The sequence below is a fragment of the Andrena cerasifolii genome, chromosome 5, assembly GCF_050908995.1.
Source record: "Andrena cerasifolii isolate SP2316 chromosome 5, iyAndCera1_principal, whole genome shotgun sequence".
In the NCBI taxonomy this organism is placed as follows: Eukaryota; Metazoa; Arthropoda; class Insecta; order Hymenoptera; family Andrenidae; genus Andrena; species Andrena cerasifolii.
In genome coordinates this window covers 11,726,751-11,743,576 of record NC_135122.1, presented here as the reverse complement: position 1 = coordinate 11,743,576, position 16,826 = coordinate 11,726,751, and the positions used below count along the sequence as shown (strand labels likewise).

General features: G+C 53.6%; 1 protein-coding gene across 16 annotated transcripts in view; it reads right to left on the bottom strand.

The window, feature by feature from the left end:
• Positions 1–10,324, bottom strand: part of LOC143369254 (bromodomain adjacent to zinc finger domain protein 2B) — a 144,096-nt gene extending 133,772 nt beyond the window's left edge. For 4 of the 16 annotated variants that reach the window (XM_076812967.1, XM_076812969.1, XM_076812965.1 and 1 more), the window contains exons 1-2: positions 10,118–10,323; positions 3,224–4,098 (exon numbers count right to left, since the gene is read on the bottom strand). The gene's annotated coding sequence lies outside the window, so the exon portion shown is untranslated. Of the gene's footprint in view, positions 1–3,223; positions 4,099–9,212; positions 9,528–10,117 lie in introns of those variants that run through there. The other 12 variants (XM_076812962.1, XM_076812957.1, XM_076812964.1 and 9 more) reach the window with 7 other exon arrangements.
• Positions 10,325–16,826: the final 6,502 nt, after the last annotated feature.

Below are 16,826 nucleotides of genomic sequence, written 5' to 3'. Positions count from 1 at the left end.
TTAACGGTCGTACTTTTAAAGTGATTAATTTAACCGGGCATTAATAATTCTGGGATACCATTGTTCCCGTTCCCTCTGCTCGCCCGCCGACCCCCACTCGCCACGTCCGTCGCCACCCTTCAGAAGCCACGCGCGTCCTTGTCTCGCGCGGCGACGCGAGCACGCGTTTCACCGGGGCTCGCGGATGTGTACGTTTCGGCGTGATTTTAACTCGCGTCGCATTGCTAATACAACCTCGTCTATTATGACTTTCGTACGCGCGATCGCGATCTCCCGCACCCGTACGTCCCATTGTTCCATTGTACCGTGTGATATCCGTCAGCGATACCGCGGAGCGGTAAGGTCAATATTAAAACACCGGGAATAATCGACCGTGGACTCGCGGAGGCTGTAATCACCCTGAATCGCGCGAACCAGCCGTCGCCCAATTATTTACGATCGTTTCTGAACAAAAAAAAGGGGAGAGAGAGCTCGGAATGCCGAACGCCCGAGCTGCGCTCCCAGTTAGAATATTAAAGCAACCGAAGCACGGGCGCTGGGTGTTCCCTGCTCCACCATAATCGTCGCATCGTCGCCGAAGAGACCAGCGATGGAGATCGTCCCGGCCAGCGACTCGCGCGGCCCTTCGTGGCTTTTCGATGCGGAGTTTTTAGGGCAGACGAGGGCACGGCGGCAGTCGGCCGGCTCGTATCGATCACGCGACAGCTCCGGTGTAAACGCATTTCTCCCCCTTGGCTGCGCGCCGGGCGACATCTAATGTCATAATGAATCGATAGACATCGTTAGCAACGTTAGGAGAATTCGATTAACACCGTGGGCATTGTGCACAGCCGCGGTGCCTACCGCGGTTCCTTCGAGGTGCCGGGGTTTCGATGGCGCGGCCTTAACGCGACGAGGAGAATAAAATCGCGTGGGGAAGGGCGACGGGGGAACACCGCGCGCGACGCCGTCGCTGCACCCGTGCGGCCCGAAATTCTAAATAAACCGGGGACAGCGGGAGACGTAACGAGCGGGTAACAACTGTCGCGCGGCGTCGTGAATAACGACGTCGATGTAATCGGGGATTTTCGAACGAGCGCCGCGTAACGACCAACGTGACTACGGGGCCGTGGCAAAAAATTTCAAGCCGTTACGCAACGAATATAAAAAATGATTTCTCTGCGAGCAGCGAGTCGCGCGAGCGGCGTATCGCGTTTCCTTCTCTGCGAAAGAAAATGAGTCACCGGTAGGGTCGAGGAATCGACTCGGTCGGCGGGTGAAGTTCCACGAACGAGAGGCCTCACCCTTCGGTACCGTGCCTGCCCCTATTGTCGTGGACGGCCGTGGGGGAAGCGCAAGAAAGATTCCGCGATAAGCAATAGCGGCGGGTATCGATTTTGCTTGTACAATAAGCTTGGACGGCGTTAATAACACAATTAGTAATATCAACTAGCCATTTCGCTACTTTCGCCGGACAATTCCTCAGCCCTGACCATTAGAACCGCCAGCAAAACGACCGAGGAGAGGCCTCTCCGAGGAGGTCGACTGGTGGGAGGCCTCGCAAGTAGACCCCCCTCCTTCTCCGATCCTTTTATCGACACGTAACACGTACGTAATCGAGGAACGAGCCTCGTACAATCCTTTACAAGACTCCAGGCTTCGATCGTTTGAGTCGCGAGATTTTTAAACGGACGACGCTCGGTGCGCGCAAAGAGCAGGCCGCCGTGGCCCGTCGACAATACGTCTCATTAGCATAATGGCGAGAACGAGTGCCGATCGAGTACAGTGGGATAGGACTAACTCTACCCGACACGGTCATTGTCATTTAAATCGTTTCAAGCTGCACCTAACGTGGCCCGACGCTCCAGCGTTTCCTCGAAAGGAGGAGACTACACCCGATTATGCCTCGGTCTACGAGCCGAGTGCCTATAACAGCGCGGCTCGCTTAAGGGTTAACTAAACGCGATATTTTTATAAAGTGGGCGCTCAGCAACGATTATTTCGCCCACTAAATAACGCGGCTGTTTCGTTCGGGACTTTATCGGGCTGGAACTCCGTGGCAGAGATTGCACGGCCTAATGGCACGTACTAAAACTGCCTACGGTCACTCTCGTCGACGGAACCGACCCTAACGGAGGCGGTCCTCGGGATTACTAACGGTAAACGGAAAACTTTTGAATCTGCCGTAACCGCACCGGTGCGTTCTCGTCGTGGCGTGTACCTCGGCAGGCTTTACAGCAACCCCCCCCCCCTCTGCGCTCCTCGCGCGAGAATTCCTCCGAACGAGGCGATAATTTCCATTTTACGTTCCGCGCGAGTAATTAGATTATCGATCGACCGAGCGTTGTAAACGTTTTCGGTCCTGTCGCCCCCCAGCAGAGATTCTACCGACATACGAGCCAGAGTAGGGTAGATGAGTAGAGCTGGGACTATTCGAATAATTTGATATTCGAATATTTCACAAGTATTCGAATGCTACGAATAAACTTCGAATATTTGAGTATTCGAATACTGATGTGTTCGAATAGTGTGGTGTGAAGTGGGTCAAAATTAGCTTCCAAGATTTCACCCTGACAAATGAACCTAAAGAACTTGATTTATAATTCACACCATACTATTCGAATACACCAGTATTCGAATACTTAAATATTCGAATATTATTTGAGTACTTAAATATTCGAATATTATTTAATTACTTAAATATTCGAATAGTATTCGAATATTGAATACTTAAATATTCGAATAGTATTCGAATAGTATTTGAATACTTAAATATTCGAATAGTATTCGAATATTGAATACTTAAATATTCGAATAGTATTCGAATAGTATTTGAATACTTAAATATTCGAATAGTATTCGAATAGTATTTGAATACTTAAATATTCGAATAGTATTCGACTATCGAATACTTAAATATTCGAATAGTATTCGAATACTTGGATATTCGAATTATATTCGCCAAATAATTGAGCAACTGAAGTATTCGAATATTCGAATACCGAAAAGTTCGACAAATAGTCCCAATTGAGACTTGCAGCAGAAGCGAATGAAACTTAAGACATTCGTTCGTTTTGAAAGAAGGAAGCTGACGGTTCGTAAACTCGAACGACATATAGCGGCAGCCACCTACGTCGATTGCTCCAGTTTTACGTGAGCGCGGATAGTAACGATTACCAAGGACGGTGATAAAGTATAGCCCGACAGAACAATCGTGCGCTTAATAGTGAAAATGTTTCTGTACCTTTTCGTCGACCGGTGGAAAGTGGTCCCCTCGGCAGAATCGTGCGCGCCGCTTTTCCCTCTTCTTCCGTTTTCCAGAGCACCACTCTTTCACCCACGCACCAAGCAACGAGGACCACGTTCGATCACTGGACGAATCGGTCGCATCGTTTCCCGTTCTCTCCCTCTATCTCTCTGTCCCTCCTACGTGTCCTTATACGTTGCTCTCTGTTCCGCACTCGCCCTTTGTCCTATCCGGTGAGCCGTATGCACTTACACACAGGCGCGCGCTCGTGCACGTATCCAGAGAGCGGCTGTCTGCTCTTTCCACTTGCAGTTTCCCTTCTCGCTTGCGCTCCTTCGATGCTCGGAACAACAATCTCCTTCTCTCTGTCGCCCGATACAAACTGGACTCTCCACGCTGTCTTTATTCTCGCTCTCTCTCTCTCTCTCTCTCTCTCTCTCTCTCTCTCTCTCTCTGATTCTCTCTTCCACGCTCCGTCTTTGTCACCCGACTTCCTTCTCCCTCGGTCGTCCGCTTTCTTCTTGATTTCACTCGTTTGCACAGAAATCGAATTTCCAGCGAGGCGTGGGCGCGACGCAGTAACGTCAGGGCAGGGGTAGCGGCAGCCTGCGATCACGGAACGTCGCGATCAGGAGGAGGCGACATTTCTACGAGGCGGTGGCGGCGGCGAGCGACACGCGATTTTCGTCCAAGTCCCTCGTCGACGAGCGACAGAACCCGGGAAGGGAGAACTCTTAGGGGGAGGGAGGCGCGGAGGGGACGAGAAAAAAGAAAGAAAGCCCCCGGGCCGGCGTTGTCTACGACGAGCGTGGAGTTTTCCTTTCCTTCGGAGCCACCACGAGAGGCGCCCTTCTCCGTCTCCGACCAGGCCTCTAAACAATGAGCACAACACGACCGTGATGGCTGACGTGCGGACAAAACGCGGCGCTGCGAACAATGTCCCGCGAAAAAACGCGCAAGGGTTCGAGCGCCGCAGTGACGCGCGAGAGCGAAGAGAGGAGGGGGAGAGAGAGAGAGAGAAAGAGAGAGAGAGAGAAAGAGAGAGAGAGAGAGAGAAGGAAAAAGATCGGCTGAAAACCAAGGGACGACGGGGTCGTTACAGAGCCGAGCACGGGGAGCATAACGAAGAAACGCGAAGAAGTAAGACGACACGGGGTCATGCTTTTTTTAACGCCTCTCCCCGTGCACCGGCGGATCTTGTCGTTGCCCGTTACTGGCCGCTACGGCTTACGTTCTTCCCGAAGTCTCGCGTCGTTTCTACTTACGATCTAGCCGAGTTTACGATCACGTACTCTCGACTTCGCGTCGGGATACGACACGCGAGGAGGGGCTTCGCGATACGTTCGCCGGGTCTCTCGGTTCCAGTTCCAACGTATAAATACGGCATGCTAGCGGCGCGACCACGATAGCGGCCCGGAAATGGTCACGGAATGGACGTTTCTCTGTGCGTCGCGTCCGAGGAGGAACGCCAAAGCGGATCTGACGGCTGTTAGAAAGGGGCAGGGGGGAGGGCGCGAGCAACCGAGCCAATCAATCGTTGGGAGGAGCGTAAAGGAAAGTTTGCGCGTGTAATCAACTCTGATCCTGGGCTGCGCTAATCGCGTTTGTATCGCTGAGCCATTTCCGCCAGTGTCCTTATTCCTTCCCCGGTGCATCGCGCTTCTTACCCCCAAAGATCGTCGCGTATACCTTTTGGTCGCTCGCTTTCTAAATTTCCCGTTCACCGTCGCGGCACCGAGCTAAATACGCAGCGGGATGAATGTTTGATAGGAGCAAGGGCTGACGCGACCGTAAAGACGGCTCAGGTGTAGAAACCTAGCCGTTACGACGACCGAGCGATGTCTTATTCCACATTTGGTCGTTCGATACGAGGACGCGGCGCGCGTGCTATTGCGAGCGGCGTAATTGCCCCGAATATTTCCCGTAGCGAGCGATCTCCGCTGCTGTACGCGTGTCACTGGCAAACAGGCCGTTATGTATTTTCCCCGGGACAAACAAGCGGGAGACGCCGCTGCCGCATAGCCGCCACGGCGCTATAGTTTCCACGGTATATACCCTTCGTTTCTAACGCGGAACGATTAAGTAACGAGGCAAGCTTGTACGAGTCCCTCTACCTCTCTCTCTCTCTCTCTCTCGCTCGCTCGCTCTCGCGCGGCTTCTCCCTGTGCACGAGAATAAATTCACCCTGCACGCCCCGCGTAGGGATCGATACGCACGATTATTTCGGGAACTCGCCCCGTTCTCGTCGAGTGCGAGACCGAGTCGTCGTCGAGCGTGCGAAAGAGGGAGCGAGAGAGCGAGAGGGGAGAGAGAGACAGACCGAGCGACGGTGAAAGAGCGGCACGGAGAAAGGAGCAGGAAAAGAGAGACAGAGACCGAGGCGGGTAGAAAGAAAGGGAGGTGTGGAGAAAAAGGGGGATACCACGGGAGTCAGGACGAAACCCCTTGGAAGAGAGACAGAGCGAGAGCGAGAGAGACAGAGAGAGAGAGAGAGAGAGAAGCGAGGAGAGGGTCCCTTTTTGCCCCTGGAACGAAGGCTGCGAGAAGGCTCGGGAAAGGTCGAGCGAGCACGTAACGTCACCGTGCGACGAACAGCGCGCGAACGTTCAACGTTCGTTCCTCTTTTTCTCTCTCTCTCCCTCTCGTCTCCTTCCAACGACGATCGATTTTCATCGAAAACGTGGACAGGCACGAACGAACGACAGCAGTCCTTCTCGTTCGCAAACGAGTTCATTCGACAGCGAGTCCCACGATACCCGGGGCGTGCGTTGCGTGACCGAGCACGGACGCGAACGAACCAGCGAACGACGAACGAACGAAGCCCGAGTAATAAGCGGCTGAGAATCGTTCCAGCCGTATACATCCAGTCCTTTTTTTTCTCTATACATATAACGAAATACGGCCCGTGTAACCCACGATCAATTTACCCGGCCGCGTCGCAGCGAGATGGAAAATTATGCTCGATACCTGCGCCTCCGGTTGATCTCGGCCAACGAGACTCTACACCTTTTTTCCGCTCCTCTCTCTCTCTCTCTCTCCCTCTCTTTCTCTCTCCCTCCGCTTTTATCGGCGGAACGAATTCCAATGATTGGATGTACCTGCGAGCTCTTAGGCCGTTCGAGGTAAACGGGCGCACTTTTTACACCCGAGCAACCGAATCGATTTTATGGGACGCGAGGCCCCGAAACCGCGCAACCAGAACTCGACTCGAGCTGCCGTTGGTTCCCGAGGAAACTGCGATCACGGCTGTTTTAAGGTCAGCTCGTAACGACGAGCGATTCGCCGTTGGCAGTAAAATCGTTACCGGTATGGAAGTTTATTACCTGTCACCGTCGAAAACAACGCCCGGGAAAACAAGCCTCGGCTCGGCTTCCTTCGGACGCGATCTCGCGATGAGCGTGTAAAAACAGTGGAACGAACTCGACAAATTGCGTTCGAGGCTCGCACGAGGACTAACGCGGTACGAAGACCCCCAGCCAGGGCGCGCTCGTGGGACGAGGGGCGCGGGGGGGGGGGGGGGGGGGGGGCACTGACGATCCGACGAGTATCGAAGGAATGCACGAATTCGCTGGGAAGAAGAGAGAAACCGAGGACTGCTGGACGTTCCAGAATCTGAGTTCTAAATACGTATTCATTCACCACGCGTTTGGAATCTGACTTAAAGGATTCATAGATTCTTTATTCATGTATGCTAATTGCGCTCCGCGGATTACGCCGGTTAGTCACGAGATTCATCGCCGGGGAAGGGTTAACGCGTCGTTTGCATTCGCCGGGTCCAGCGTCTCCGTGGTTTTTTGCGCGATCGCCGTGTAACTTGCGCGGCTCTTGTTTTCCACGCGCCGTGGAAGGAGACGATCGACGCCAGCCTACGCTTCGCTGCCGGACTGCATCGTGTCTCCCGCGATTTAGGTAGTCACGTTTCGATTTCGTAAGACGATCGATCCTGCGCGATACGCCCTTCGCGCGCCCCCCCCCCTCCCCCCTCTTCAAACGACATTTATCGTTCGAGCATGCAACGCTACGATTTTACGATCGAGACGATAGTTGCTCAACCCGAAATCGCTAAGGTGAAACAATCGTTGCGTAAGTGGTAGACTGGCGCCAAATTTCATTTAAAAACCAAAGGAGCATGTAAAGTTTTCACTTTGCTCGTGTAAATTAGCTGGATCCGCTCGCGATAAATCTGCGCGTCTACTCGCCTGACCTATTCATCTATTCTTTCTTCAGGAATACTTGCTTTCGAGATTAGGAATCCCGATGCCCGAGCTTCGAAGACAACACGGATTAACAGAACAAACTCAGCGACATAAATTCTGTTCCGTGGCGATCTTCTATTAAACCGAACTCATACGCGAACTTCCACCGCGAACTGAAGACAGAACCGAAGCTTCAAATTCACTACCGCCACGACCAGCAAGGTGCAACACTTTCTCGAGACTTCGCGATCTACCAATTCAGGGTTAAGTACATGTTCTCTCCAACTTCAACGAACATCTCCAATCAAAAACAACTCGAATTTCTACGAGCACCTCTTCACCGTCCAAATTAAAAGAAGAACCTTTTTCTCCTTAGCTGCCGTTTTCCCCTGAGCTGTTTAAAGCCGCACTTTGCATGTGTACGTCTCGTCGTACACCGAAGAAGAGGCGGACAGCTATTGGCCGGAACGTTACGCTCGAGAGGCTATGAATCGGTGGAAACGAAATGCGGAAATAAAGCGTCGCCGCCGCGTGAAAACCCAATCGAGCTCCCCCCCCCCCCCCCCCCGAGCCGGGAGGGGATAACTGTTTCTCGAATGTTATCGATCTATTTGTCATCGGTGTAAGCTGCAGCCAGCACCACAGAGGTGGGATTATTACGGCGTAGACCCCCGGCAATTTCGTTAGAAAACCAGAACGCGCGAGCGTGACCGAACGGGAGACTATCGCGGTACGTGCTTCCGTTGCGTTATCGTCTGACCGATCCTCTCCGCCTCTCCCACCCAGCGTGCACGGTCACCTATCATCGATAAAGATACGTACACTACGTGTACCCTCGGTGCACGATTCTCCCAACGACCCTCGTCGCACCGAATTCGGTTAGAATTTCGATTTCAAGTTCGAAACGCGTCGTCCACGCTCCCAACCGCTATCCGATCGCGCTAACAACAAATGGACGAATCCCCGAAGCTCGCAACCAGTGTTCGCGCGAGCGGAACGCGAAAAGATGACGGATGATCGACACTGGCTGACAGCGTGTCGGGTCGCGTCTTTTAACCGACTACGAAGAAGTCGCTCGGCGAACGAAACGGTGGAAGGCAGAAGAAGACTGCTTGCCAACTACGAAGTCGCTGGCGCGGACTCGTATCTCGGCCTGGCCCTCTTCTCTCCAGCCGCACTCGACCCGAGAAGTGCTCTCTCGGTTCGTCGCGGAAAGAGCGCGCATCTCGTGGCTCGCTCGCCCCGTCGATTTAGGTCGTTAACGGTAAAACGTCGGCGATCGCGGCGCTCGCGAAACCAAAGAAGACCCGTTACGACCGCTCTCGATTTTGCTGACGCGCTCCGCCACCGGCGATCTCGCCGCCTGTAATTGCACCTGCACGAAAATTGCGTCACCGCGGTCTTAAAGCGTTGCCACGGTCCCGAGCGAATAAACGACACCGAGAAGACCCACCAGTTCCCCAGCCGCGCAGCTATCCGCAGCGGCTCTCGCTGGTTTCGATCACCGAGCTGCCCGGACACTAAACGTACGTTCGCGCGTGAACGCGTGCATCAAAGGATGTCACGCGTTAGCCATGCAACGCACGCGTCGGGCCGCGCGAATTTTTTTCCTTCGTGGAAGAGAGGCTTTCGAATAGTTTTGGGGAGGGGGGGGGGCTGGCCTGGCTCGGCGAACTGCGACGAGGACAATGGGGATCCGAAGGACGCGGCACAGGTAACGGGCAGGGTTGTTTGCGCGAAAGAAATTGGAAGAGGACGCGTACCGTTATAGCACAGCGTTGGTACCTTACCTAACGAATTAGCTCCTCCCGTCCGCCGTATTACCACCTGGCTTGTCTTGCTTGCACTTTCAGGCCGTACCGTGGAATACAGATAGAGCACACTACCGGTGTCACGTCGCGGAAAAGAACAGGCACTGAAGAGACTGCCACGGGTGATTCGAAGACCTCTCGCGTCTCACCTATCGATCTAGCGATCTATGGATTTCTTTTTCAATCGAAGCACAACTGTGTCACAACCTCGGAACCTCAAGGATCCCGGCGTAACCGTGTTCTCGCACTCGTGATAGGTTGCGGGAGGGGCCGGCGGAGGAGAGAGGAGGAGGAGGGGGGGGGGGGCGAGATACCGTGAAAACTATGTTTTTTTCACTACGGGGTGATCGTGGAACGCCGGGCGAACGCTGGCGTATTCTTACCTAACGTAGCGAAATTACTGCGATCTATCGCGTGTCACGTCGCGAGGAGTAACGAGCCCGGGCTGCACACACCTCCGATTCGACGAAATAACATTCCACGAGTGTGTCCAGGCAGGCACGAGGCGAGGGACCTTCGACGAGACCTTCGGGGCCGCACTTTGTGAGAGGGACGCGCAGGTATAACACGACGCTGGGCAATCGGGCCTCGAAGCCACGACCAGACAACGACGACGACTCTCACTCGTTCCGAGCCCCGGCACGACACGTCGCGGTGGCGTCCCGAGGAACGAGAAGCCGTAACGACGATCACACAAAGGACAATCGATGCTCTCTCCCTCCCTCTCTCTCTCTATCTCTCTTGCTCTCTCTACCTCTCACTCACCCTCTCCACTCTTCTCAATCTCACTCTCTCTCTCTCTTTCTCTCTCTTTCTCTCACTCTCTCACTCACTCTCTCTCTCTCTCTCTCTATACAGCGCGCTCTCCCTAACTGGATTCTTACTCGAGGTACGTCGTCGCACAATTTTTCACACGCTACCGAACTGTAACCGCGTGCCGCGAACAATCGACTTCACGACCGGCGACTCGCGACTGCCGTACTCGAGCAGTGCGCGCGTACGCAACGTTGCCCCGTTTCTCTTCACGTTGTCCGCCCAAACGAGAACCGTGCTCGCGTCTACACACGTCCGTACGTCGCGGGCGCCGATGGCGGAATGAACCGGTGGCGCCGCGACTGCCGACAAAGGCGCCCCCGCGAACTAACCCGCCTCCTTTGCCATCCCCCCACCAGCGTCGCGCGAATCTTACCAACACGTCCAGCGACGACCGGCGCGCGCGCTCGCTCACCCGCCGGCTCGCTCGCTCCTCTCTATCTCTCTCTCTCTCTCTCTCTCTCTCTCTCTCTCTCTCTCTCTCTCTCTCTCTCTCTCTCTCGTCGCGATGCCAGAAATACGCCGCGCACGAATACACGGAAAATGAGTAGGATCGTACGACAGCTATACTCCGCCGAATCTATAATGGATATTCGCACCGACGGACCACCTGGCCCGCCTCCCCTCGCTGCGCACCGTCTAACGGGTGTCCATCGTTTCGCACCGACACGGAGCCAACGGTGCGGGCATCATCCGGTGCACCCTGCATTTTCCGGGGGGCACGCGACGCCTCGTGACTCAAACGGCAAATTACGCGCCGATAGGGTAGGGGGGGGGGGGCGGTTGTGTGTCGTTGCAACTGCACTTTCTATCGTATTGGAATATTAGTGGCAAGACAGGGTCGGCGGTGGACGGAACTTTGATTCTTAGGAGGCGACGTGAACTTTCACGACGCTGCCCGATTATGCTCGTTACGAGGGTCGACACGTTCGCGAGCGGAATTTTAATACTCTCCTCTGCTTGTTTAATTGAATTGGATCAGGCCCAAGTGTTACAGTTTTATCGAATCCGAGGAAATCGGATCGCGATCCTGAGCGCGACGTACCGGCAGGGAGGGAGGCCAGTGTAATTTGTTGCGATGTCGCTTTCTACGCCGTACAGGAGGAAAAGCGAATTATCTTGGAAATCTGCATTTCTCGAGAGCCGGCGAGTCGGGCATACATTAAAAGTTACGTTACTGCCGATTTCGCTTTCGCCTCGTGCTTCTGTGCGCACGAGCGCCGGAAGAGGCACCGAGGGTTTCTAACGGGTGTCTTCCACTTCGCTCCCGATCGTCCTATTTGCCCTTTTTCGCCCTTCGCCTCGTTTACATAACGCGTATGCGTACCGTTATTAAATCAGGCTAATCCTCGCAGGTTTACCTTTACACTAACGCAATGGGAAATCTGCTCTTGCTGTGGAGAGCTTGAAGAAAAAAAAAAAAAATACGTAGTCGTACTGATCAAGCTCGATGATTAATGCAAATATTTATGCAGCCTTGAAGAAAACGGAGCCTCCTGCTTTCTTTTCTCCGACCAGCGGCGTGTAATTTGATCGATGCTATAAGCACGGGAACCTGTGGCAAGCTTGATACAGTTACCTAGTTACACCCCTGTCGTAATCGTAATAAAACCTCCAATGTTCTCGAACTCTGCTCCCTATTACCACGTTAATTGGCCCCTGAACAACCCGTGCGGCGTGCATGACCCAATTCGCTAACGGGTGTCCGCTTTTTACCCGCCTGGACTTTTCGACAAACGGCTCTCGCCGCACCGCAATCAGCTTTTCACCCTTCACTGTCCCATTTCAGTGGACAGTCGAAAATCAAGGGAGCGACTCGAAATGTTAAGCGCAACTTCCTCGACGCACCGAAATGCGAGGGTGCTTCATGGGGATGGACGAAACCATCGCGAAGGAAAAAGTAGCAAAAATTGACGTGTCGTTTCCAAGATCGAGCGACAATGACGCAAACAGCATCAGCGAGGCTCCAAGCGGAGCCCTTCCATTGGTGGATTTTTCAGGGCGTTCTTCGATCCACGCAGTAGTTGAAACGACGCAACCCGGCTGTTAAAGCAAATCCAATGCTGCACCCTTGGTTACCGTTCTAATTTCGCCGCAGATCCCACTGGATTCTCAATCGTCCGCTCGCGTCCACGCTCCGCGTCTCTGCGCCCGTGCGCCTCCGCCGTGAATTTCTACGCCGGTCATCGTAACGTGTAATTAGCCTCGTCGCGTAATAATGTATTTCCTTATTTACATCTCGCGAAAGATGCGAAGCAGGGAAGAAGGAGAAACCGTGGTGTTCAACGAATTCAACCGCGCCTGGCTCTCGATGTAATCTTGGGAATAGAGGGATCTTAGGGAAACTCATTACAACTGCTCGCACTTCGTCGTCCGCCGTGCTCGTCGCACGGCCGTTCGTCGTCGGCGTTGCGCCGACTCGAAAGCATTGGCGGACGCTCATTTCTTATCCGACGATAGAGGAGAGCCGCCCCCTTCGCCGTTTTCCCCCCCGCGCTACCAATATCCGTTAAAGCGCGACTTCGGTACACTCGCGTCAATGGAAACGCCGCCTTCCACCCCCCGTAGCACTGATTAGCCAATAATTTGTCCCCGGCGATAGCGGCGTCTGGCGAGCATCGATACACCCGTTGTTATTTTAATTGTTTACCGCGTGCATAACAAACTATTTAACGTCGATCGTCAATTATCTACTTATAAACGGTCTTCGAGCATAATTCCCGTTGCAAACTGTCGGTCGACGCCGGGCAATTCATTACCCGATTGATCGCTTAGCGCTAAGTGCAGAAAGTGGCCCGTTACCACGCATAATCGCGTACAGCCGAGCTTCGAGCACAGCGCAAGCCACGGCTCCTCTTTAGTCCAGTGAAATTAGACGGAAATCTGCCCAATCTACGGAATAAAGCCCAGCAAGCTAAATTTTGGTATGGGCCTTTATTTGGTCCTTTTAAACAATATGTTAAAAGTCTCCATCGATCCGACCGTTGCTAAAAATGTTACAGAGGGATGGAAAAAACAACTGTTTCTCGCGAATATCTCGTTATCTAGCAGCTTTGCGACAAAAGTAGTTATTATACCATTTATAGCTTAGGAAATTCTCTACAAAAAAGGTCGTATGAGTTTTTTTCGTGGGAGTAATGAGAACGTCAGCATCGTCTTGAGCGTGTTTCACGTTGATGTTGGCAGCTTCCAATTTCTGAGACAGCATAGCACTAAACCTACTCTTGTTCTTTCTTTTCGCTCTACGCGTGCTATATCCATTGATGCTGATGTTCTCATTACTCTTACGAAAAAAACTCATAGCACCTTTTTTGTAGAGAATTTCCTAAGCTAAAAATTGTATAATAACTATTTTTGTCGCAAAACTGCTAGATAACGAGGTATTCGCGAAAAACTGTTGTACTTTCCACCCTCTGTATAATTTTTAGCGGCGGTCGGAACGATGGGGACTTTTGACATATTGTTTAAACGGACCAAATAAAGGCCCGTACCAAAATTCAGCTTGGTGGGATTTATTCCGAAGGCAGATCCTAATATCACTGGACTACTTTCGGCTCGTAGATAAAGAACAGCCCCCTTGCCGGGTGTCTCGAGGAAATTCACTCCGCGTGCCCGTTCCCTCGCTTTGAATACAGCGTTCGGTGTCCCCGAGCCGTCATAGCAATAAACTCGTAGCCCGGCGAGAGGATTCCTCCCGTAACTCGATCCTCGGTACAAACGAGGCGTTTAACCGGCCTCCCCGTCGGGCGGCTAATGATCGATATATCGGTTACATTGTTAATTCGCGGACGATCGTGCGATTAACGGGCGGGCCGCGCGAATGTGGGAAATCCTTAAAATCGAAGGAACGCTAGTGCCGCGCGGCGAGGGCAGGCGAACGAGAGGCTGCCGGCCGTCTATAGCAACGGAGTGCTCGCGTTTCATCGTTCTCGGCGTCGTTGCCGTTGCGCGCCGGCTCGGAGGCATCGAGAGAGGACAGGCATCGTTTCCCATCCAGAGAAAGAGAGGATTCGCCGGTTCGGTCGCGTACCTCGCGAACCACGACGCGTAAAGAAAGAAGAAAAGGAAAGGGGTCGGGGTAGGTACAGGGCGAACGGGGCGGGACGAGGCGCAGGTTGCGAGGGCGAAAGGGACAGGAGGGGTTCCCTGGATCGAAAGACGCTGGAAGGGATACAGGGCGATGCGGCGAGGGCTGCTGAAGAGCGGCCAGGAAGGCGGAGAGGAAGGGAAAAAAAGGCGCGTCGTCCGAGTGGATGCGATACGCGCCTCTCGGAGATCGTACGCAATGCCCGCGGCTATCTACCTCGACTCGTGAAAGCCTAACGAACGTTCCTCCTCTTACAGGCTAACGTGAATTTCTGTCGCGCTCGCGCACGCACGCCGCTCGTACACCTGCGGGATAATGTCTCGTAATAGCTTCTGTACAAGGCCTCCGCCGGCTCCGTAATCTTTATACATAGTTCTAAGGGCGGAAATCACGGCGTACCGGAAGCGCCGGGGGATTTATACGATTTACGCGTGCACCCGCTCCCCCTGCCCTTGCATCTTTCCAGGGCCACGTATAGGCGTGTAACGATTTATCACCGGTGGAAAGACAAATACGTCTCGGGAATAAGTGGCCAGCGAGATTTGATACTTGGCGGAGAACAGTCGCGAAGACGTAAGTAGGTATGCAAAGTGCATGGAAAAGATAGAGGATACAGGCTGGGGTCTATTTACGTGGCTGAGGTCCGTTTAACCCTCTAGAGCATAGATTTTTAATTCAGATGAAAAAATTAGACTAGTCTAATTCGCGGATGAAAAGACCGAATCCGATGTCTGTTTTCAATTTGGAGGACGTCTGGGCTCCCCAGGGCAGCCTTCTGGGTCACCGCCTTAAGGCGGGATCATGTAGCAAGTACAAAAAATGTGGTGTTTTTTTTATAAAATAAATACTTTGTTACTTATTTGTTTTTTTTACTTTCACAAATAATTTTCGCAGCATGCTTAGCTCAAAAATGCACTTCAAACTAGATATTTCTGTCAAATCGAAACGTCAGATTGGCATGTTTCTTAGGCTAATACGTGCGGTGTGGCAACACTTTTAAGGCTGGCAACTGAGAATTCTGAAGAAAAAAAATTATAGGCGCCCAACTCCTGGATTAAACAGGTGCCCGCCTTAAGGCAGGCGTATGCACTAGAGGGTTAAAGATCGACGAAGATCGATCCGTGTGAAAGATCGGGTGATACGTTTATTGTAACCTTGACACAGTTTTCGAATCTCCTCCTAGTTCCGAGGCGAGCAGATCTCGCGCCCCAGAATTTATCGCTAGTTTTATCGCTAATGCCAGCTGCATCGCGAAACATACCTAACGCTCTCTCCAGAACTCTGTTGCGTCAAACATGTACCCATCGATCCCGGGCAGCGTTGTAACGCGATGCAGGATGATATTCCCCGTTTAGCTTAAAGGAGAACGGCGCGTGTAACGCGGCGCTCGGGGTGGTGGGGAGCGCCTCGAATGCAGAAAGACGAACGGAATCGTTGCTGTGACTGAAGTTGCGCGACGAGGTAGCTAGCTCACCTCGGTTAACGGATCCTGCCATCGGACTGCTTAAATTCGGAAAAGTTTGCCCGTAAGGGTGGTTGATTTCACCCGCTCGTACGGTTGAAAATTTTCGCACAGCAGTGTCCTCGGAGAAGGGCGGGTCGAGTCGGAGAGGAAACGAAACGCGCGACATCCGTCGTAATCCGGGTCTCCTCCCTGGGAGAGTGGAGAGGAGGAGGAAGCGATGCGGGACGACGACGGCGTCGGCGACGGTGGCAGCGATGGCTCGCAATTTACAGCGGCGCAAAACGATTTCGAGGAGCCCACGTTGCTGTGGCTGCGTATGGATCGGGCTTTAGAGGCGGACGCGCGCGGATCTCTTTGTGTAACACGAGGGCCGCAGGGCCATCTTCTTTCTCCTCTCTGGACGGCCTCTGATACCTACTCTCCTCCTCCTCCGCCTCTTCCGCCCTTCCCTCCCCTCCTACCCTTGCGATTCTCATCCTCGTTCTTCCCGAGCAACGGCAGCCAGCAGCAGCAGCAGCAGCAGCGACGGCGGCGGCAGCGTCTCCTCCTGACGCCGCTCCTCTCTCTGTCCCCGCGACGAGTCATCTCGTTTAGGTCGTGCAAGCCGGCCAGGGGGGATGAGGAGGACTCGATGCCACGGCGGAACGGGCCGAGGGAGGGCCGAGGGGATCGCTGGCTGCGGCGATGCGACGGGGGAAAGGGCCAGCGAGCCAAGGAACGAGGAGAGCGACCGAGAAGAGAGGCGACAGGGTCGAGGGAGAGTAGCTACGGGACAGAAGGATATATGGCTGCGTATTATGTACTCTGGGCCCCGTGTTACATACGCCTTCGTTCCTCCGTGTACGCGCGGGCCGAGCAGGTGTGCGTTTCCTTCTGCACGCTCCGCCGATGCCTCTACGTAGTCTGTCTCTCTGTGTGTTCGCCTCTGACGGCGGTGAAGGTGTGCGAGCGGAGGCTCACTTCGCACGCAAGTCTCTAACCAGCTCGCATCGAAGATGCGGCGAACATGGAATCACGCGACCCGCGTAAAAATCATCCTGCGATCCTGCCGCCGCAGAGCGAGCAGCACCGCGTCGCGCGGAGGGACGGGGGGTTAATGGCACGTTGAATGGACGAGCACCGCCGCGGACCGGGAGAGAAGCCGGGAGGAAGGGTGGGAAAGAGAGACGAGATTCGAGCTATGTTTCCGTGGGTGGAGTTGAGCGGGGAACAGTGCGCCAGACAAATT